At 41.8% G+C, this 23194-nt stretch overlaps 1 pseudogene; it reads right to left on the minus strand.

The window, feature by feature from the left end:
- Window positions 1–21003: 21003 nt before the first annotated feature.
- LOC122893062 lies at window positions 21004–22155 on the minus strand (annotated as a pseudogene).
- Window positions 22156–23194: the final 1039 nt, after the last annotated feature.

Consider the following 23194-nt stretch of genomic DNA (forward strand, 5'->3'; position numbering starts at 1 on the left):
CTAAAGGAACAAGTTATAGTTGAAGTTCAAATGGGAGAGCCTACCATTCTTGTTCCATAACTTGTTGTTGCTATTTATTACTGTGTTAAGCTACATCTTCTTAAGTCTTAAGCTTTTGAGTAGGTATATAGTAAACACTTCTGTTTCATGATCAAACTACATTCAGAGACCATGGATTCTGAGAACTGATCTGTTTTCTTCTTTTTCTGTTACTGTATCCACTTCCTCATCTTGACCTGGAAAGCATTTTGTGGCTTATCCAGGCTTAATATCAAAAATATGACTTATTTTTAGTGGGAAAAATCAGTTTCATTTAAATCTAATAAGTTTAAATAAGTGAATTTTTATTTCATCTTATTTCAGTGAAATGTGGAGGGTTTTTTTCTAATTTGTTTTAAAAAAACATGCCCAGATGGGTTCCCTGGTGAATCCTACCAAACATTTAAGGCAGAAATTATACCAATTCTCCATAATCTCACGCTGAAAATAGAAGCAGAGAGAATACTTCCTAACTGATTCTGTGAGGTCAGAATTACCCTGATACCAAAATCAAAGACATTATTAGAAAAGAAAATTACAGACAGATTCTCATGAATATAGGTATAAAAATACTTAACAAAATATTAGTAACCCAAATCAAATAATGTATAAAGAGAATTATCTGCCGTGACCAAATGGGATTTATCCCAGACATGCAAGTTTGGTTCAACATTTGAAAATCAGTTATGTAATCCATCACATTAACAGGCTAAAGAAAACCACATGATCATATCGATAGACGCAGAAAAAGCACTTGGCAAATCCCACACCCATTCCTGATAAAATCTATCAGAAAACTAGGAATAAAGAAAAGCTTCCTCAACTTCCTCGAAGATAAAGAACATCTAGAGAAACCTACAACTAACATCACACTTAATGGTGAGAACTAGAGGCTTTCCCATTAAGATCAGGGACAAGCCAAGGATGTCCCTTTTCACCACTCCTTTTCTCTGGACACCACTCTGGGAGTTCTTGCTAATGCACTAAGGCGAGAAAAGAAAAAAGAAACATTGGGAAGGAAGAAATAAAACTGTATTTGTCCACAAAGTGATTGCTATGTAGAAAATCTGAAAGAATCAACAGAAAAACTCCTGAAACTGTCAAGCAATTAAATAGCAGATACAAGATTTATATACAAAAGCCCAACACTTCCCTATATGCCAGCAACAAAGAAGTGGAATTTGAAATAAAGCAAGGTTCTAAGTGGCTATGCAATTATTCCAATGTCATTTATTTACTTATTATTTTCTGCACTGATCTGGAACGATGCCTGCATCATATGCAAAATTTTCCTACACATTTTCAATTTTTAGACTCTCAATATTGTTCCGTTTAACTGTAGATTTCTGCATAATATACCAAACTGTTTTTATCATTGTAACTTTATGTTTAAATATCTAACTAGGTCAGTGTAGTAGTACCTATTGCTATATAGCAAATTACCCCAAAATGTAGCATCCACGATCACAACCTGAGCTGAAATCAAGAGTCAGACATTCAACCGACTGAGCCGCCCAGGCACCCCTAGAAAAGTCTTCTGAAATGAAGGAAAGTAATATATAGGAAAACTATTTTACACATTTTATTATTCAGATTGAGGTATAAACGTGCTATGATGTTTCCAAACTACCTTCCCCAAATGCTTTGAACCAAAACTTGGTACATAAAAAACTTCCCAGAAGTTAGTTTAAATATCTCATATCTGCATTGCTTTGAAAGAACTTGCAACAGAGTCTGACTTCCAGATGGCAGCCTGGCTTTTTCCTTACTTAATATTTCACGCAAAATGTTCAAGGAGGACTTTTCATAGTACTTTAGACATGTCACTTCCCAAAGAATTTACTCCCTAAAAAGCTCTGGATCATAATCACACATGTAAAGATGAATAAGAACAGAATCCTCTGCAAACCCAGAATACAGGCCACAGCACAAAGACAATATAACCTAACAGGAGAAGGAAAGACAAAGAATGAGAGACTCAGCTCTCAGGGAATGCTACATCCTTTGCCAGGCACTGGCACCCATTCTTTTGACAACAGCTGTTAACAATCTTGAGCATTGGGCGTGTCAGATTTCTTTACCTGGAAATGCATAGGAGTAGCAATCTGGTGGGAAGAGGAAGCTACAGGACTTGTCTAAACTTCATGTTACTCCTGCATTGTAAGCATGCTGTTTTTACTTAGATTGCACACTACACAATGATAAAAATAACGTGTTTTCTAAAAATGCTTTTATTTGTAATTCATAAACTTTTCTCTTTTTATATATTAATTGATTCCGAAGGAGGGTTGCAGGGTTTGTGAAAACTGGTAGGGGGAGCTAAAGCTCTCTTAGGCCATTCCTTCATACATAGCATTACCAAGACTATAAAATAGCACTGTTCTACAATGTGTAAAAGTTTAAAAAGATATAATTCTTACCTTCAAAAAAAAGCACAGTCCAAAGGTGCAAGCAAACAGGTGCAGAGACAATGCAAAGAGTGAATCAAAGAAGACCAGTGGGGTACCTGTTGATTATGATTATAGTACAGAATACTCAACCTCCAGGATACAAATGAAAACACTGATATTGAGGGCTAAGTTGATTTTAAACTTTGCCTTAACGCTATGGCAACGATGGCAAAATATTCCTGTGCAGTGGGGCACCTCTCTTTTTCTAACACATCCGGTGATAGGGTCTTAACCCATGTGAAGTTTGGAGAGGTACCTGCTCCCAGCTCACAGGTTATGTGTCAGCTTTTTGGAAAGTAGATAATATGAGGTATTTCAGGTCCTATGGAGAGTTCAACTGAGGGCTGAAGCCTGGAAAACAATCCAGATGGAGAGGCCTTATTTCAACATGTATTTATTGAGTACCTATGTATCAGGCACTATGTTGGGGACAAAACATAGTCTCTATCTTCAGAGTCAAGGGAAGAAGTTTTCATCTCTGTCATCTCTGAGTCACTCAGAATCTGACCTGTACATAACAACTTGAGAAGATCCATCAAAAATCCATCTTGCATTTCTAGAAGTTTCTTTTAGATTGTGTCCCCCTTATGGACAGAGTACAAAAAATAAAATGTATAAGGTACTCTGTCCTTTTTTTTTTAAGATTTTATCTTAAAATAATCTCTATACCCAACATGGGGCTCAAACTCACAACCCCAAGATCAGGTGTCATATGTTCTACTGACTGAGCCAGCCAGGCACCCCTGCCTTGTTCTCTTTAACTCTCAAACGCCCAGCTCAGAAAAACAGCAACAACAACAACACTAAAAACTTAAGCAGATTTTGCTATTGGTCAGTAGAATGAGTGATTTAACAGCAATTTTTAAGTGAATGCCATCTGTAAGGTAATTTAAAGCAAATATACCAGCCCGAGCCATTCTATTGGGCCATAGACTGGTGCAAACTTCATCCTAGCCAGGTTAAGTGACATCCACCAGAACCTAAGTACCTGGGGAGGAGCAATTTAATTAAATATTTTTCACTGAGGGCGCTTGGGTGGCTCAGTTGATTAAGCATCTGCCTTCCACTCAGGTCATGCTCCCAGGGTTCTGGGTTCAAGCCTTGACCCAGGCTCCCTGCTCAGTGGAGAGCCTGCTTCACTCTCTCCCTCTGCTGCTTCCCCTGCTTGTACTCTCTCTCTCTGTCAAATAAATAAAATCTTAAAAAACCAAACAAACATTTTTCACTGAAATCTTGATTCTTATCTGCCATTCTATCCTCCAAATCCTCTTTCCTCAGGTCTTCTCCACCTAAGAAAATGCCAACCCATGCACCCAGCCATGTGCTCAACCCAGAGATATTAATACATCTGCTCTCTGACCTCCCATATCCAATGACCAAGTCCTGTCAATTCTACCTCCAATCCATCTTGAATTCATCTACTTCTCTTTCTCCTAATACCACCCTAATCCAAGTCATCTGTAATTTCCACCTACACAATTGGTCTGCTTACTTTCACCTTGACCTCTGTTAAATTCCTCAGCTAGATACGTGATTTTAGCTTCACTTTTTTTTTTTATTTCTCCCCTCAGAATGTAAGCTCCCTGAAGACAAAGATCATGTCTGATTTTCTTCCCTGTTATTGCTAAAGCCTAGCATATAGTAGGCATCAATAAAACTTGTTGAGAGAATGAATGCATGAATGCTTTGTAGAATCCCTGCATTAACAGGAGTCCTCCTCTGTAAAACAGACAATTATACTTCAGAGTCCATTCTCTTAAAAGTCTTTTTTCCCCTCAGAGCCTCATGAATCAATTCCTAAAAAATAATTGAATCTTTTTTCTTCCTTCAGGCAGATTGTATGGCGACCTTTTAAGGAGTGCCTTTTAGGAAGAAATCAGGAGTGACGGCTCTGATAGAGCATGACTAGATGGAAATAATCCAAACCAAGCCTACTTCTTTTCTAAAGCTTCTTAAAGAAGTGGAGAAATCCTAAAAGAAAAATACCATTTTAGGAATAGAGCCTATGAGGCAATACTGCCATCTTGTGGCAATAATCTTAATCTATAGGCAACAAAGAATTTTCCCCTTTGCCTTAGATTCCTTCTTTTCTGAAATTTTACAATCTTGATTTTAACTTTGGTATGAGTCTCCTTTAATTCATCATGCCTTCTATTCTGGAAATGTATGTCCTTCAGTTCTGGGAAACTTCCTGGAATTACTTCTTTGATGTTTTTCTATTTTCCCTGTTCTCCTTTTGTTTGGAGTTCCTGTAAATTGGGTAATAGGTCTCCTGAATTGATCTTTTTAAACTTTTTTATCCTTTTCCTTCCACTTTCCTCTCTGGTGGGGTTTTCTGTACTACTTTGTAAGAAGTGATGAGTTTGGCTTTGCCAAACATTGCTAAAAAAAAAAAAACTGTTGACAAAACAAAGCTGAGTTTATTCTTACTTGAGGAAGTAAGTGCTAACTTGACAATCTACTAGTAGCCTCTCAGAGGGGTAGGGCAAAGTTGAGATATTCGTGAGGTGTTGACGCCCGGTTTAAGGCAGGTTTTTCAACACTACCCCTTGATTAGGACTGAACAAAATAACAGTTCTGGGATGGTGGACACAGCAAGAAAGAATTGTGAGATGGGGACTGGAGTCTTTAGGCATAAACTGATGCTACTGGTTAGCTAAACAGGAAGATGCTCAACATCACTGGTCACTAGGGAAATGCAAATGAAAACCACAATGAGATACCACTCTAAGCCCACTAGTATGACTATTTTTAAAATGGAAAATAAATTTTGATGAAGATAGGGAGAAATTGGAACCCTTGTATACTGCTGGTGGAAATGTAACATCAGGCAACTGCTATGAAAAACAGTTTGATGGTTCCTCAAAAAGTTCAACATAGACTCAACCATATGACCCAGCAATCCCATTCGTAGGTGTATAGGTGGAAGAACTGAAAACAGGGGCTCAATCAAGAACACATATTCATGTCAGCATTACTCACAATGGCCAAAAGGTAGAAACAGTCCAAATGTCCTTTAATAGATGAATGGATAAACAAATTGTGGTGTATATATCCCCGGCTTGTGTTCTCCCACTCTCTCAAATAAATAAAGTCTTTTTAAAAAGAAGGCAATGAATAGCATGGAAAAGAAATTCTATGTGATACGGATTTGGGATTATTGCATAATTTCATGAGATAACAGAAATTATGGCACTGCTCATTGTGTAGAGTTGCACATGAAAGAAAAACGGTAATGGTAGATGAGCAGCTCCAGCCTCATGATATAGTAAGCAGAAGTTAGAACCTAGAGTATAAGATGATTATTTCTAGGTTTAGAGCTTTCCCAAGCCACACCTAAAACTCTGGAGGCCTTGAGTTGAGGGAAAGTCAATAGCGTAAGCCCTGAAGTGCTAACAGCTATCATTCCAATAATTTCCAGCTGTATTTTTCAACTTCCTCCCACCCCTTCCTAATTGCCTATTCCACAGTAGCCAATAGCAAAATCTACTACTATAGTCAGAGCTGTAAAGTCAGCATTCCCTAATTTAAAAGGGACCTCAAAATATATTTTTTTCTTGAAACTGAAGTGTTTTGTAGAAGCAATCTGACAGAAGGAACTCAAGGTAGTGAAGTAGATTTATATGCCATTCATATACAGTATAGATAACTGAAATTGAAAAAAAAAAAAGCTTTAGACTTAAATGGAAACTGTGTGGCTGAAAGAGAAAATAAAAAAAGCATTCAACTGAATTGGTATCACATTCCCACCACTATCTAATATTTCTTTTTACTCAATTAGTTAAGCAGATAAGTTTTAAAGTTAGATTTCCTGAGATCAAATTCCAACTCTAGCACAAATTAGGAAGTTAATCACTCTTAGCCTATTTTTTCATTTGTAAAAAGGGAGAAAAAGCACCTACACCCTAGGTTTTTGAAGAACATATAAGCTGCATAGTATCTAGTATTTACTAAGGTCTCAAAACATATCACTTTCACTCACTTCATGAGTCTCAGGGTTTTGTGGGGGTTTTGTTGTTGTTGTTGTTGTTGTTGTTTTACCTAAAAATAACACATCCCTATTACATTATCCCAGAAGGCCCATTCCTGCTTTACCAATCTACAAGTCTAGAGATCAAGGCTAGGGTTTTTAGGTGGCAGTGGGATGAAGGAGGTACTACTACAGAAAATAACACGAAAGTTGATGAAAGAAATGTTATCAGAAAGGCAGCAGAAAATTCAGTAGAAACTGTCTTCAGGGAGTTCACGTCAAGAGAAATGTGTCAGGTAAGTCAAAGTGCCAGATATCCTGTAAAGGCAGAGGTTAAGAAGAGAGATGCCTTTCTCCAAACTGGAGGATGTGCAGGTGATCTTGCAGTAATTTAGAGGATGAATCTGCTTATCTGGTTGTCTAGGCCCAGTCCTTCGATAAGAATGACAGTCCCACTCAGTGGGGCTAAGGAAAATTCCGTGTATCAGTCACCTCTTCAAGGACCAGACATCACCTCTGCACTCAAATTAATGTGCACGCGTCAGTTTGATGCAAACGGGGCGCTAAACTGGTGATCAGATGTCCAGGCGACAGCGGACTCCCGACACACTCCAGGCTTTGCTTTGCTGCCCCACTCAGCCTGAACCCATAGGCTACCCCATACTCGGGTGGGTTATCCTATTCTTCCCTTTACCCATTCAGCGTCCCTCTCGCACTCTCCCTTCCTTGTCCTTCAGTCCCCTCACCGCGCCGCTCCCCCTACATCTCTCCCTCCCTGTCCCCACTTCTTCAGCCCCTCTCAAGCTCCCATTATCTCTTTCTTCCCTCTTGCTTCCTATTTCTCATCTCCGACCTTCATAGCTCACCTCTTTCATAGCTCACCTTTTCTACCCCCGGCCGGCTCCGGACCTTATCCCGCTCTCACCCTAGTCTAGCTGACTGTGGCCCGCCTACCTGAGCAGGATCCGAGCCGCTGAGGCCCCGCCCAAGGTGCGTGACGGCCCGATTCTCCCACCCCCTGAAGGCGGAGCCCGAGCGCGATTGGTCCCCAGGGGGCGCCTCCCCGGACGGGTAGTTCACCGCTACCAACTTGAGTGTGTCCGGACCACTTCCGCCCCTCTCCCGGAAGGGAGCGCTTTCACCCGCAAGTCTGGCGGCTAGGGGTTTGCCTCGGTTCTGGCGGGGGTGTCCGCGGTTTCGCTGTACCTTTTCCAGCTTTGCAGTCTGTTTTGCAGGCGGCGTGCCTAGTATCTGCCCTGTTTCTTGACTGCACTCAGATTGGCTTTAAATAGGAGGCCGAATTAGAAAGCCGGCCTTTCCTCTCCAAACTTCCTTCTTGTTCATTGTGTTTTGGCCAGATTTCTAAAGTCCAGCAAACGGATTCGCCACCATGGACTGAGGTCCATGATAGTACTAGTAGTGGCTAAAACTCCAGACTTACTGTGCGACAGCTACTATTCTAAGATGCTTTGTAAGAATTAGCTCATTTCTCTGTAAGGTAGACATATGTTATCCCCGTTTACAGAGGAGGAAACTCAGTTACAGAGAAGTGAAGTATCTTTCTCGAGATCAGCTCTTATTGCAGCTATTAAGTGGCAGTTAGAGTAGAACCAGGTAGTCGGGTTCCACTAAACCAAACTAACAACTGCCTTTGGGACCCTAGGATAAATCCCACTGCAACTCAAGAAGAAAAGTTTTGAGGCTTACCTCTTCCTGGGTCAGATTTAGAAGACATGGAGGAGGAACAGTGAGGATGGGAAAGAAGACCAAGAGATGGTTTCGGCTCTATGTTCTCTGAGCTTGGTGAATTGGGAGGGCAAGGTGGATTCCTTGCGTGTATATACAGTATATGGATTTTTTTTTAAGATTTTATTTATTTATTTGACAGACAGAGATTACAAGTAGACAGAGAGGCAGGCAGAGAGAGAGAGAGAGAGAGGGAAGCAGGCTCCCTGCTGAGCAGAGAGCCCGATGCGGGACTCGATCTCAGGACCCTGGGATCATGACCTGAGCCGAAGGCAGCGGCTTAACCCACTGAGCCACCCAGGCGCCCAGTATATGGATTTTTTTTTAAGATTTTATTTATTTGACACAGAAAGCCAGCGAGAGAGGAACACAAGCAGGGCGAGAGGGAGAATTAGGCAGGAAGCCCCATGTGGGACTCAATCCCAGGACGCTGAGATCATGACCTGAGAAGAAGGCAGATACTTAACAACTGAGCCACCCAGGCACCCCTATGGATATTTTTTTGAAATCACTCTTTAAAGGCAACTTGCTAAAATATTAAGAGGAAAAACAAATGATCTCTTACTAAAATGGGGGGAAACATAGCTCGCTAATATAATACTAAAATACAGTATTATGTTTATTTCAAGAGAATGTATCACGGGAGTGCCAGGTATCCTGAAAAGGAGCCTGGGTATTGCTTAGGGTTTGTAAATAGACAGTATTTTTGTTTCTGTATTAATATTTAAGGAGATATATAGTAGCTATGCAAAATGGGGGGAGGAGAGAAAAAACCTTGCCCATTAAATTTATATGCACCTTTCACATGATTGAGTAGCCACATAAATCTCAGTTCACTGTCAAAATTTTCAGAAACAAGAGTTTTTCTCTACAAGTGCTATTACTCACCATACCATATTTCTTTGTAATTTATAGAATGGCCAGGAACAAAAATGTTAAAAATTTATTTGCTATGGCATTTATCATTTCAAATATAAGTTTAGATAAGGCCCATGGACAGTTTCCAATATTATTGTTCAGTAAGTTTTCATTATTAGGATACAGTGAACAAGACTAAACTTAACATTTTCTAATAAAAGATCTTGGTAAATTGTAGAGCAGGAACTCAGCTAGCTTTGCCAAAAAAAAGGTAGTTTGAATAAGGAATGGTACAGAAATGAATTGGTCTTAGGCACAGTGGTCTACTTAAATACTAAACTCATCTCCATTTAAGGACTAGAAAATGATGGTGCCCTTAAGAGAATGCTGAATTGCAAATACAGAGCAACAAAACTGTCAATATCTTATGTAGCTGGAGGGGAAGACTTCAGCAATGGCCGAGTGAGTAAAAAAATGTATTTTCCTTTTCCTACCTCAAATTACACCAGTAAGGAACTCTGGAAGATGTGTTAGGAAAACTAGTTTCTTCCCTGTCTTCTCCTATGCTTCATGCCTAACTCTTGCCCCTGTTGGGAAACTCTCCACAGACTTTGTGGCAATTCAGTTGATGCTTTGCCAAGCAGTTTCTTTGGCGGGCCTCCATCATAAAGTTGAGTTGTATCCTCAGATCTCTTTACTTTTGAGGGAGAGAGGATACAGACTGAGGCTAAATGTCTACTAGTGATCGATTGCATAAAAATCATTCTTCCGGGGCGCCTGGGTGGCTCAGTGGGTTAAAGCCTCTGCCTTCGGCTCAGGTCATGATCCCAGGGTCCTGGGATCGAGCCTCACATCGGAGAGCTTCCTGCTCTCTCTCTCTCTCTCTGCCTGCCTCTCTGCCTACTTGTGATCTCTGTCAAATAAATAAATAAAATCTTTAAAAAAAAATCATTCTTCCTTTAGATTCAGGATGTTAATGGCCTTCATTATGGAACCTTAGGCGTATCTGGCTCAGAAAAAAACGACTAAGAAACACTATGCATTTTTTTTTTCATTTGTTCATAATACACATCAGTGCTGGGACTATAACTCATGGTAAACAAAGTGGTTATTTTTATATTATTTGTTTACTACATTTGGCCCTAATGATGACAGAAAGCCACAACAGGAACAAAACAATTAAAAAAAAAAAAAAAAAAAAGCCAGGTCAAGATTATCCAGCTAAGAATTCTAACAATGGACCAAAAGGACTAAATTGGAGAACTAGATTACCACCCCTGATGTTAAATTGGAATTCAGTAGGATAGCATCCTATAACTTTCCCAGTATGAAGCCAGGATAGTGAACATAAGATCTCTATTGTGACTCATTTATTTGCTGTTGACTCCCAAATCTACATCTCTAGCTCTGATTTCCTGTTCTGAACTCTAACCTCTAATGGCCTTCTTTATTTCTGCCTGGATGTCCTGGGTGTCTCTAACCTTGCCTATCCAAAACCAAATTACTTATCTCCACCCTCATCCACCCCAGAACTATTCCTTTATATTTCAGTGAATGAATAGTACACCCTTAGACCCAAGCTAGAATCAGAGAACATTCCAGATCTTTTTCTCCTCTTACACTTTCTTTTCATTCATCTATTTAGTGGCCAATCATACTAATTCTATTTGGTTCAGTGTATCAAGCATCGCCATCCTTATAAACAGTTAATACTTGCTGTCTTAGGTCTGGTTTCCTAGAAGGAGAATCCAAACAAGGATTTTGGGTGTATGTGATCTCTTGAAGTAATGAGTTTTAAAAAAAAACCTATCAGGGAGGGAGAGAAGCAGACTAGGGAAAGGAAAGGAACCTATCATGTGTCTCAGGTAAAGTCTAGCCTGACCTGACCCACAGGTAAAGGACTTGAAACATTAACCACACAGCGGAATTATGCCCCCTTCAGGCAAGAGGGACAATCCCCCCCTTTTTTTTTTTTTAAGATTTTATTTATTTATTTGACAGACAGAAATCACAAGTAGGCAGAGAGGCAGGCAGAGAGAGAGGAGAAAGCAGGCTCCCTGCCGAGCAGAGAGCCCGATGCGGGGCTCGATCCCAGGACCCCGGGATCCCAGGACCCCGGGACCCCGGGACCATGACCCAAGCCGAAGGCAGAGGCCTTAACCCACTGAGCCACCCAGGCGCCCCCAAGAGGGACAATCCCTTGTAGACCTCTAGCAGTCACTGACAGAGGGCAGTGGTTGGCAGGGGCGTATCACAGATTGTTTTCTGGGTAGGGTAGCTGAAGTCAGCGGTGGGTGCTTCTCCGGAGAAAGGGGCAGCTGTGAGTTATCAGCATCCACAGTCACTGCTGGGGATGGGGGCCCACACTTGATGAAAGGTGATCTGGGCAGAGCACCGCAGTTTCTACCACACTAGCCCTCATCATCTCTCATTTGAACTACTATAGTAACCTTCTTGCTGGACTTTACACTCCTAGACTCGACTATCTTTAATTCGTTATCCACACTGCAACCAAGATGATCTTTCAAAAAAGAAAATCTGATAATGCAGCTATTCAAAACTATAGAGAAAAGAGTGAAACACATTAACATTTCACATCAGCCCTTCATGTTAAAACCTGACACCACCTTCCTAGCCTTATTTCCTGGACTCTTCAGCTACCCAAACTTCATGAATGTCTCACACTCACACCACACATACATGTGCATGATTTGCACATGTGCACACACTCACCTCTTTTCTCTAGAAATATCAAAGGCAAATTTCATACTCTCTCATATTACCATGCTTTTATACTCCTGCTTGATCTGCCTAGAAGATCTTTCTCTCCCTACTGCCACTTACCTATCTGAGAAATTCCTGTTCCTTCCCTGGAAGTAAGTACAGCATCACCTATAAAGCCCTACCTGATTTCCTTAGCCAGACCCCCCCAAAGCACTCATTGTACCAAATCACAGCACGTGTCATAATGTATTGTAATTGTGTACTTAAACACATGTCTTTCCATTTAAACCATAGGCTCTTCCTTTTACCTCCTGGAACTGGCTTGGAGCTAAGTTTCAATCAATGCTAGTGGCTGATCTTTCAGATTTATCATACCTTGAATAACATGTTTCATTAATTTAACACTCAGTTTTGTGTGGTCCTTCCTTACATGACCCCAAACTGTCTTCTTGAAGCTCTATGACATATCCCCTTCTTTTAACATTGTAGAATTTAGTAAACAAGTCCATGTTCCTTCAGGATTTTACTAACCTCAATGTTGTTTTTCCTGAGTCTTCTGCAGTGCAAACTAATGCAATAATTTATATTTAAGTTGAATACACTTTAAAAACAGGAGTGAGGGACGCCTGGGAGGCTCAGTTGAGCAGTTGCTTTTGGCTCAGGTCATGATCCCAGAGTCCTGGGATCAAGTCCAGTATCAGGCTCCCTCTGGGAGCCTGCTTCCCCTTCTCACTCTGCCTGCTGCTCCCCCTGCTTGTGCTCTCCCTCTTTCTCTTTCTCTCTCTCTCTAGCAAATGAATAAATGAATCTTTAAAAAAAATAATAGAATAGGGGCACCTGGGTGGCTCAGTGGGTTAAGCCTCTGCCTTTGGCTCAGGTCCTGAGCTCAGAGTCCTGAGATCAAGCTCCCATCCGACTCTCTGCTCAATGGGGAGCCTGCTTCCCGCTCTCTCTACCTGCCTATTTGTGATGTCTCTGTCAAATAAATGAAATCTTTAAAATAATAATAATAAAATAATCAAAAAATTAAAACGGAGTGATATTTCTATAGATGAGGAATGAGAAAGCATCCTCTGAGACTTAAACAGGAGCATGGATAAAGTGGAGGAATGACAGTGCTGGTGATTCAGAGCACTAACTACAGTGACAGAAGAACAGAGAGGGTGTGTTGGGGAAGAGGTGAGAAACCAATCAGTGTAGAGCCTTGAACACCTCACTGATTGAGATGCAGAGTGTAACTTGTGTAGTCAGAGGGTGTATAAGTCCTGGCTCTGCCATCTCTTCACTTGTAAGCATCTTAAACCTCTGCAAACTTCACTTTCCTCATTTGTAAATTGAGAATGTATAAAGCCTAATTAAACCTAATTAAATATATATAAACCTAATTAAAATGCTAGTGGGGAGATGACTGGCAGAAGGGCAAAGGGGAAAGACCAATTCCAAAGAAGGGGAAGTGCTGGGCCCCTGGATGGCTCAGTGGGTTAAGCCGCTGCCTTCGGCTCAAGTCATGATCTCAGGGGCCTGGGATCGAGTCTTGCATTGGGCTCTCTGCTCAGCGGGGAGCCTGCTTCCTCCTCTCTCTCTGCCTGCCTCTCTGCCTACTTGTGATCTCTCTCTGTCAAATAAATAAATAAAATCTTTAAAAAAGAAGAAAAAAAAAAAAGAAGGGGAAGTGCTGGCTGGGATCTGGGAGGACTCCCCTAGTAGCTGTTGGTGGCCTAGCTTGGGCATATGGAGGCAGAAAGATGGAACTGATTCCCTGGTCAGACTGAAACATCAAAAAATGACTCAGGAGCCACTACAGACTTAAGGCCCAGTGGTTGCCCAAGCAGGTTGATTCCCTGGGAGAGGTTTCCCAAGTTGCCTGAGAACTAGGAAGGAAGTAGGCCTTTCCCAGATGGGAGTTGGTATGGAGGAGATGACCTGGTGTGGTTCTGATTTTGAACCTGGCACAGAGTTGCTCACCTGAGAGTTGAGAGCACATGCAGTTAGTAAGGAAGCGGAATCAACTGTAAAAGCATTCACATCCATGGTAAGAACAACATGTTTGGTCTCAGTGGATGGTTTAGGACTAGAGAAGAGAATCCCCAGGCAACTGCCTGGCTTGATGCACCCCAAGATAATTGAGGAGCTCCTGGGGAACCCGCCAACATCTGAAAAACAGGAGGTTCCTCAAAACAAGGCTGTTGAGGGATAACACTTATGTTCAGTCTTTGTGTTTCTAAGTAGAGAGACTTAAGCTAGGAAGAGGTTCCCTCCCTCACTCCTTTTTGGGTATTTGTATTTGGGATATGCTGGGCAGAGATTCATGCAAATGGTGAGTTTGGGAGAAGGGACAGGAAATATAAGGCTCAGTCTCTAACTTCATCCTCTTTGGGACTCAACCTGATTTCAGGATGCCAGTGTTTAAGTGTGTATAGTAAAGAGACTGTTCCTGCAGGAAAGACTTGAGGTTGTCCTCAGGTGTTTGTCCTGGATGGAAAAGTGCTGTATGTTCTTCAACTTAGCTCTCATTAGTTAAAAAAAAAAAAAAAGGAAAGAAGGAAAGAAAAGAAAAAAGCAGACATTCCTTTTAGTTCATTTTAAAAATATATATATTTTTGAAATTGATAAATTAACTTTGTTGAAAATTAATTTGATTTTATTTTCAAACTATCAGAATGCCTCCCCCATCCAGATTCCTAATTGTAAACATCTTATCACATAGGCTGTGTGTATGTGCTATATATATATTTATTATATTTATATATATTATATCTAATTATATACATATATAAAACAAGTAGTTGTTTTCTGAGCCTTTTGAGAACAAGTTGCATCCATGAAGTCCTATCACCCCTAAATACTTCAGTGTCTATTTCCCCAAATCAAGGACACTTTGCTACTTACTCACCATATAACCCTCCAATATTAATACAACACCATCACCCAATTCACAGACCCGTGCACCTCCCCACCCCAGCTCCATTCAAATCTCACCAACTTTCCCAACAACTCTTCTTCCTTTCTGGCACACTGTCCCTTCTAGAAACATACACTGCTGTTGTCAAGTCACTTCAGCCTCGTCCAGTCTGAAACTGTTCTCCCCTTTCCCTGCCTTTCATGTCCTCAACTGTTCTACTTCTTATGTCTGTGACAGTTTTAAAGAATACAGGCCTTACACTCCAGAAAGATGATCATTAGCCTTAGTCAGATGTGACGTTCCCTCACGTCTATGCTTGGGCCTTGCTTTCTTGGCAGGAACTCCTCAGAAATGATCCTGTGCTTTTTAGGATTGAGATAGGCTATCCACCCCACCTCTGGTGATGGTAATGTGAATCACCTGGTCACATTAGCATGTGAAGTCAGCATTTCCCTTTGTAGTTGATTAGTACTCTGTGAGGATGTGTTACAAAATTACGCCATCGAATCTCCCATTAACAAACCTAGCCGTCCCTGACAGTGAACCTGAATGTTGGCCTGAATGTTTCTACTACCTGCATTCCTGCTGTGTTTATTAGTTGCTATTTTACTGTTAGGAAGAGCTTTCCCTCCTCCCCATTTATTCTTTCATTTACTGATGTATATTAGTATGGACTCATGGCCTCCTATTTTATTCACTGGTTATAATAAATTGGTATTGTTATTTTCATGCATAAATTGATCCAGGTTTGGCTGATGGGACTTCCATTAAGGGGATGCTATGACCTCTGACAGGTCTTCATCATTTTGTGAATATTTTCTTGCTTTCTGAACCAAGCTATTGGAGGATTTTTTTTTTAATCTATTCTCTTCCCCAGCCCTGGAATCAGCCATCTCTCCAAGGAGTCCTGGTATTTTAGAGAAGGATGGTATTGGGAAACCAAGATCTGGCTACTAGATGTGCTCATTGTTACTGGAGTGTCGTGGCTTCCAGACTTTTTTCAGTGGACAGACTTAGGAAGTATATGTATGTATGTATATACATATCCCTGAATTTATGTCAGTACTTCTAACACAAATACGTTTCAGGGTTCTTTCAAACTTTGCCTCCTTCCATGTTTTACCTTCTTCATGGTGAAAACTTGGCTCTCTCATCCTAAATGTATTGAATTATCTGCTCAGTCAATTTTCTTATTTGCTCAATGTAAACAGTCTCCCAACCATGTTGGTTGTCTGCTCTGTTTAATCGCTACATACACCACCTCTTCGTTCTTGGGAACCTGTGGGCACAACATAAACATGCTTCTACGCAATTCCTTCCTCTCTACTTTAGTGTTCTGTGTCCTTGGGTGTAGGTGGCCATGCTGCCAAATCTGCCAAATCACCTCCATGCAGCTCACCACCACTCTGCCCACCCCTGCCTCACTGCCTCTCTGCCAGGAAGGAAAGAGAGTAAAAAGGAAGAGAAGATGGGGGGTAAGGGGTGGGATTGAAGAAGAATGGCAGATTTTCTCTCATTTTAAAAATATCCATTTGAGGGGCACCTGGGTGGCTCAGTGGGTTGGGCCTCTGCCTTTGGCTCGGGTCATGGTCTCGGGGTCCTGGGGTCGAGCCCCACATCCAGCTCTCTGCTCAGCGGGGGGCCTGCTTCCCCCTCCCCCCTGCCTGCTTCTCTGACTACTTGTGATCTCTCTCTCTCTCTCTCTGTCAAATAAATAAATCTTTAAAAAAAAAATCCATTTGACAAACTTCCTTTGCCTTTCAATTGATTCTGAACTGGGGTGGGGAAGGAGGTGTTTTTATTGACACCCACCCTTCACTGCATGCAAAACTCCAACAATGGAATTTAATTCCCTTAGAAGCAAAGATTTATTTGTTTTATATTTGGCTATTCCCCCAGAGAGATCAGGTGAATTTTCACAAATGGCTTGAAATTCAGACAGTGTAAATTCATTCATTCTGCTGCTGGCTGTATGTAGTTCACTTTCTTGCCTTAGAAAGTGCCATCAATCCTTATCAACCTACTAGTCAAATTATGTCTCTGTAACCTGGGATGGTGCTTGGGGAAATATCTTGAAGTAAGCAATTGTTGAAGTTGCTTTGCTGTGGCATCGTAATCCTCCAAGGGATTTTTCTTTTGAACCTAGTCCGTGGCTTGGTGGGCCACCTTCCCAGCAAAGTATTAAAGGAGGCAGGGATTTTAAAAACCAGCCCATAGTCCAGCCTCTTTGGACACACATTTTTTTTAGTGTTTATTTGAGCTGAAGTGACATCCCTCACAGAGGGATTGGGTTGGTCAAAAGGCCAATGGGAGTTGGAAAACCAGGGAAGGTCAGGCAGAGGCATAGGGGGTGAGCATGGGCAAATAGCAGAGTCTGGATTAAATCTGGAGGTGAGGCTGGGTGCACCTGGAGGTCATGAGTACTGAGATCAACAGCCAGGGCTGTGAATGAAAAGGAAGGCTGAGCCACAGCTAGCAGCTTTGTGCACTGCTGTAAGGCTCTGGAAAAGGACACCCAGGCCTTCAGATACACATAGTACTCAGCTTTCTGTTTAAAGCTTGCTTCAGACTATAGCAAACCTGTCCTTGGAAGCTAGCAGTGGAGTTCCTTGCAAGAGATCCACAAAGGCCAGAAAGTACTTCTGGTAGGTAGGCCTCTCAGCAGGCCCCTCCACCCACCTCACCTCCTCACTACTAGAACAGAGCTGCCCTTGCCTCTCCAAGGTAGGGAGTGGTGGTGGAGTCAGCCAGGGAGTTCTGCCACTCGCTTCTAGGTAAGCTGTCCTCCCTCAAGAAGGAGGGTGGGCCTCAGTCTTTGCTGACTCTTTTCAATCCAAGCCTATGGTTATTGCTAGAAGAAATTCTTCTGGATTTATAGTTTGTAGATGATTGATTCCAACCTTAGTTTTCAGTAGTGATAAATCATTTCCCCTTATATCCATGCTCTACTGATTATTTCAGTGGACTTTAGGGAGGGAATTGCGAGGCTTCCATACTCTACCACTATCCTGCTCAGAAGAATCATTCATAGGAGCAGGCAGAAGAGTGTTAGAAGGAGCAGTCAGAGAAGAAAGAGGAGATGAGAAGATGTCAATGCCTCAAAGGTCAACATGAAGACGAGTGTTCAGCAGTTTCAAAGACATCAATAAAGAATAGACTGAATCTGGCAATCAGGAAGTGACTGAAGACCCTTGAAAGTACTATTTCAAAAGACTTACTAGAGTGTAAGCTGAGCCTTATGGAGAAATGAAAATAGCAAACATGACTACTTTTTAAAGACATTTGGCAATAAATAAAAAGACAAGGAAAGTGATGGGATATAGGATGAGAGGGAGTAAGGCAAAGAGAGGAGGTTTTGCAGGGTTGAGCCAGTAAAGGCCGGCGTGGTGCCCAGTGTTGCCAAGCCCCCTCAGCTCCCTGACCCCAGATTCCCACGGCTGAACAGCTTGCTTCATTCCTACCACCAGGCATAGAGCATGATTGGAAAGGCAGGTCACGCAGGAGCGATCACCCTTTCTTCCACACCAGTGTCTGTGACTTTCAATTTAACCCAGACCACATTACTTCTTGCAAATCATGGCCAGCAGTACAACTGAGGGCCCAAAGAGCTGACCAAGTTCTGCTCTACATAAACCCTAGTGACAATGACAACAAACTAACATGTTGAATACATATAGTAGACCTGACTTTCCTACGTTTGCATAGTTCACCCAGTCCTCTCAATCTTTCTCTTGTGTGGGGGTATTAGAACTCACATTTTACAGATGAGAAAACTGAGGTTAGGAAAGTTCAGTTAGTTGCCTAAGTCATAGGGTTGGTAGCAAGAAAGCTGAGGTTCAAAATTAGATCTTTCTGATTCCAAAGGCTGTACTTCTCCTTGGGCACCTGAGGCCAAAATATAGGCTACAAGCAACATGAAACCTACTCATGAGTAGCCTAGATTCATAAAAAGTAGGGAGTTATAGGACCAAAGAGAGACAAATTAGGGCCAGATGGGTTTGCCAGACAAAGTACAGGATGCCCAGTTAAATTGGAATTTCAGATAAATAGCAAATATATTATTAATATAATACATTCCAAATATCACATATGATATACTTACACACACAAAAATTGTTATCTAAAATTCAAAATTAATTGAGCACCCTGTATTTTTATTTGCTAAATCTGGCAACTGTATGGCCAGATGTGGAAGGTTCTAAAATATACTAAGGAATTTAGACTTTATTTCATGGCTAACATGGACCCACTGAGGATTTGGGCACAAGGGAGTGACACTGAAAAAGTGGTATTTGGGACCAGCCAGAAGACAACGATATTCTGAAATATAAGATGAGGATGTTAGAGGAAGGAAATAAAAATGGCAGGATCTAGTAGCCGGTTAAATATGGACAGATGAAGAATAAGGAGAAATCCAGGATGATAGGTTTTCAGCCTGGATGACCGAAAGAGTGACAGCTACTGATGGAAGGAGACCTGTCTAGAATTGCTTTGAAAGTAAGTAAAAATAGACTTTGAGGTGATGCTTGCATATCTAAGTGAATTTTACAAGAAGAAAAGTAATTCACCTTTTCTTCAGCACCTTTTCCATGATACTACTGAGATAGGCTATTTCTCCTCAGCCTCAGGCCACCCAGGGCAGGTCCCTACAAAGACCAAAATTTTCGGACAGACAAAACTGTCACCACCAGCAGATGGCAACATCAGAACTTGAAGTCCTAGGCCACCCAAATCAAGTGCGGGCTTGTTCCTGATACTCCACACTACTTCCGATTAGAGATCTAGATGGAGATCTCCAGGGAAGGCGGAGAGGAAGCTTTGGCTGCCGAGCGTTGGGAAGAAGGAGCTGAATAGGAGGAAGAGTTTGCTAAGAGGACATGGGGGAGGAGGGCGGGAGAGAACTTGGGAGCGTCTCTGGCAGAGAAAACAGCATGGAGAATGGGTAGGAAGCTTGAGCAAGCCTAGCAGTTTGAAAACAGCAGCATTACGTGATGTTCCCAGCAAACAGGGAGAATAATAGGAGGATGATGAAAGGAGATACAGGAAAGGAATAAAGATGCTGCTTATTCCCAGACCACACCCAGGAACTCAGAATTACCTGTAGGCAACCGAGCATCACCGACCAGATTTGTGTTTCAGAAGGGTCATGCTGGTGGCAGTTCTGTGACCCCTGGACAGAAGGCCAGTTAGGAAGCAGCTGTGGCGGTCCAGGGGCGAAAGAATGAGAAGGGGAGGCAGAAGACGTAGAAGTTTGGGAGAATCAATAGGAGGTGGAGAAGGAAGAGTTGTGAGGTGACCAAGAGGCCTTTTCCGGGGTGACTCGGAATGGTGATGATATTTACAAAACAGAGTGCAGGAGGAGGAACATATTTAGGAAGGAAGTGTGAAGTTACTCATTTTTGCATTCCGAAAACATAACTTAGAGCTGACAGAGTAGACAAGCAGACTAAATGCAAGTTAATTTGCATTTGATTTTGAACATATTTAGTTTATCACTGGAACACGTAGGGGGAAATGTTTGGCAAACTGTTAGAAATATAGTTCTAGAAGCTTAGAAGAACAATGAAAGTCTGTGAATTAGCTTTTCATTTTTTAAAAGATTATATTATTTATTTATTTAATTATCTATTTAGAGGGAAAGCATGCTTGAGAGCAGGGGAAGGACAGAGGGAGAGAGAGAGAATCTCAAGTAGGGTCCCTACTGAGCAGGGAGCCCAATATGTGGGGCTCATATCACCACTGAGATCACGACTTGAGCTGAAATCAAGAGTCAGCTTCCTAACTCACTGAGCCACCCAGGCGCCCCTGAATTTCCTTTTAATTTTTTTTCTTTTATTTTTTAATTTTAAGTTTATTTTTAGTTTTTAAAAGATTTTATTTATTCATTTATTTTACAGAGAGAGCGAGAGAGAGAGAGAGAGCGAGAGCAGGAATACAAGCAGGGGGAGTGGAAGAGGGAAAGCAGCCTTCCCGCCAAGCAGGGAGCCCAATGTGGGGCTTGATCCCATGACCCGGGGATCATGACCTGAGCCAAAGGCAGATGCTTAACGACTGAGCCACCCAGGTGCCCCTAAAATTTTTTTTAAAAATTTTATTTGTCAGAGAGAGAGAGAATAAGTAGGGAGAGCAGCAGGCAGAGGGAGAAGCAGGCTCCCCATAAGCAGGGAGCCCAATGTGGGGCTCGATTCCAGGACCCCAGGATTGCGACCTGAGCTGAAGGCAGACGCTTAACCGCTTAACCCACTGAGCCACCCAGGCATCCCTCAGACATTTCTTTTAAGTGACTGCAAAGATTTTAATTTACCCCATTTTTCTTTTTCAGAGAACCCTTCCCACATGTCCCCACCCCCAAACACCGTAACTGTTGAGGATTAGAACTATAGACTTAAGGAGAAACTTTTCCTTTTCATCACTGGCGGGAAACAAAGTCAGAGAATGAAGGTGCCCTCTTTTTTATTTTACAGATCTGATCAGTGTCAGATGGAGGCTCTTTGGTTGGCAAAGCCTCGAGCAGACTGGGAAGATCTGACTAGGCCAACTCTTATCCCACTCATTCATATCAGACTATTGAGTAGGCACTGGTTGTGCCTTGGAAAAGTTTCTTTGGCTGATCTTCAAATATCATTTCACCTTTTCCTTTTAATGGTCCACAGATACTTGGTCTAATAATGTTGGTGGGGTTTTGACTTCCTATTGGAAATCGTTGCGTGGGACTAGAAACGGGCCTTGCAGGCAAAGTGGTGTAATTCGCGCAAGTTTGTAACAATGGAGGAAAACATTGCTTCCCAATCCTCTGGGTGGGAGGAGTTGCTGGGGATACTGGAATTAAATTGATGCTCTTTGAAGATAGTTTCTCTAAATTACCGTCACTCAGGTTAAAACTCTCTTCCCAAGACTGACTTATCTGTAGTGTGGTTTGTACCTCCTTTCATGCATTGCTTCTCTAGTCATTAAATTCATGCCTTCCTCCTGTTTGATTTGATGAAGGCGACCAAAGGAAGCACGGATGGGGATGGGAGAAGGTGGTAAAAACCCTTTGCAGCCAGGATAGTCTTTTGAAGATGAGAATGTGGTCATGTCAATCACAGACTTGGAATTCTTCACTGGCATTGTATTGACCAGACAATGTTGTGCCATAAGCATTGTGTCATTTCTTGGAGTTACCATGTCAGCTTGGAACACCTGTGAGTTATCACCAAGCCCACTTATCAATGGGGCGCTGTTGGATCTTCTCAGCATGTCATTTGTGGTGGTTGAACTCGACAGCAGCTCCAAGTCTAGCTCCATTTTCTCTTGTGCCATGTCCATGTCGAGGAAGAAACCACTGCTTGGTTGGAAGTTCTCAAGGTTTTCTGGCTCCCATTCACACAAGGACAAGTCAGCTGGGTGAGGAGTTGTGGACAGACGGGAAAGGGGGGAAAAGAGAAGAAAGGAGGAACCTCTTAGATGTGTGAGGCGCTCATCTTGGCAGTTCTACCTACCATCCCTAATACCAGTGGGCACAAAGTAGGGGGCAGGACTCAGAACCTCCTACCCCCCAACATCGGGGTCCCTAATGCTGAGAAGATCCTCTACCTCAAAGTCTATAATGAAAATGAAGAATTTATCTTAGTCACCCTCGTGAATTGTTCTTTATTTCTCTCAGCAAAGGAAACCCCAGTCTAAATTTCCTTTTTAAATCAAGACAAGGGAGTGAGAAAAGTCCATGGACAAAATCCCTGCATGTACTTAGCAAAGTAAAGCACAAGTAAAGAGCAAGGATGGGGAAAAAAGCTAATGAAGCAAACAGAAAATGGGCAGCCAGAGAGGTAGGCGAACAAGAAAGTTTGGTGTAATGAAAACACAGAGATGAATTTCAAGGAAGGGATTTGCACACCCATGCACATGGCAGTGTTTTAAATAATGGCTAGGTGGAGGCAATCTAAATGTAATGGGTGGATGAGTGAATTAAGAAAATATGGTAAATACATAAAAAGGAATATTATTCAACCTTTAAAAAGGAGGAAATCCTGTTATGTGTTACATAACAGGGTGAATCTTGAGGACATTGGGCTGAGTGAAATAGGCCAGCCACAGAAAGAGAAATACTACATGATTCTACTTATATGAGGGATCTAAAATAGTCAAATTCATAGAACCAGAAAATAGAAAGGTGGTTACCAGGGTCTGGCGGGAAGAGGGAGAGAGGAGTTGTTATTCAGTGGGTCTGAGTTTCAGTTTTGCAAGACGAAAAAATTATAGAGAACTTAACAATGAGCATATGGTTAACACTAGCCTACTGTACCTTAAAAATGGTTAAGATGTTTTGTTTTATTTTGTTTAAGGGAAGGGGTTGTTTCAAGGATCTGGCTGCAGAGATGCCTGCTGAAATAAGGACTGCTGTGTGTGTGTACCTTTAGCGAGAGCATTTAATAAAGTGGTTGTGATGACAATTAAATGGCACTTGACTATGGAATGAATGGAAGGTAAGGAAGTACAAAGAGCAAATGAATTTGGCTTCTGCAA

Source organism: Neovison vison, chromosome 13, assembly GCF_020171115.1.
Source record: "Neovison vison isolate M4711 chromosome 13, ASM_NN_V1, whole genome shotgun sequence".
NCBI lineage: Eukaryota > Metazoa > Chordata > Mammalia > Carnivora > Mustelidae > Neogale > Neogale vison.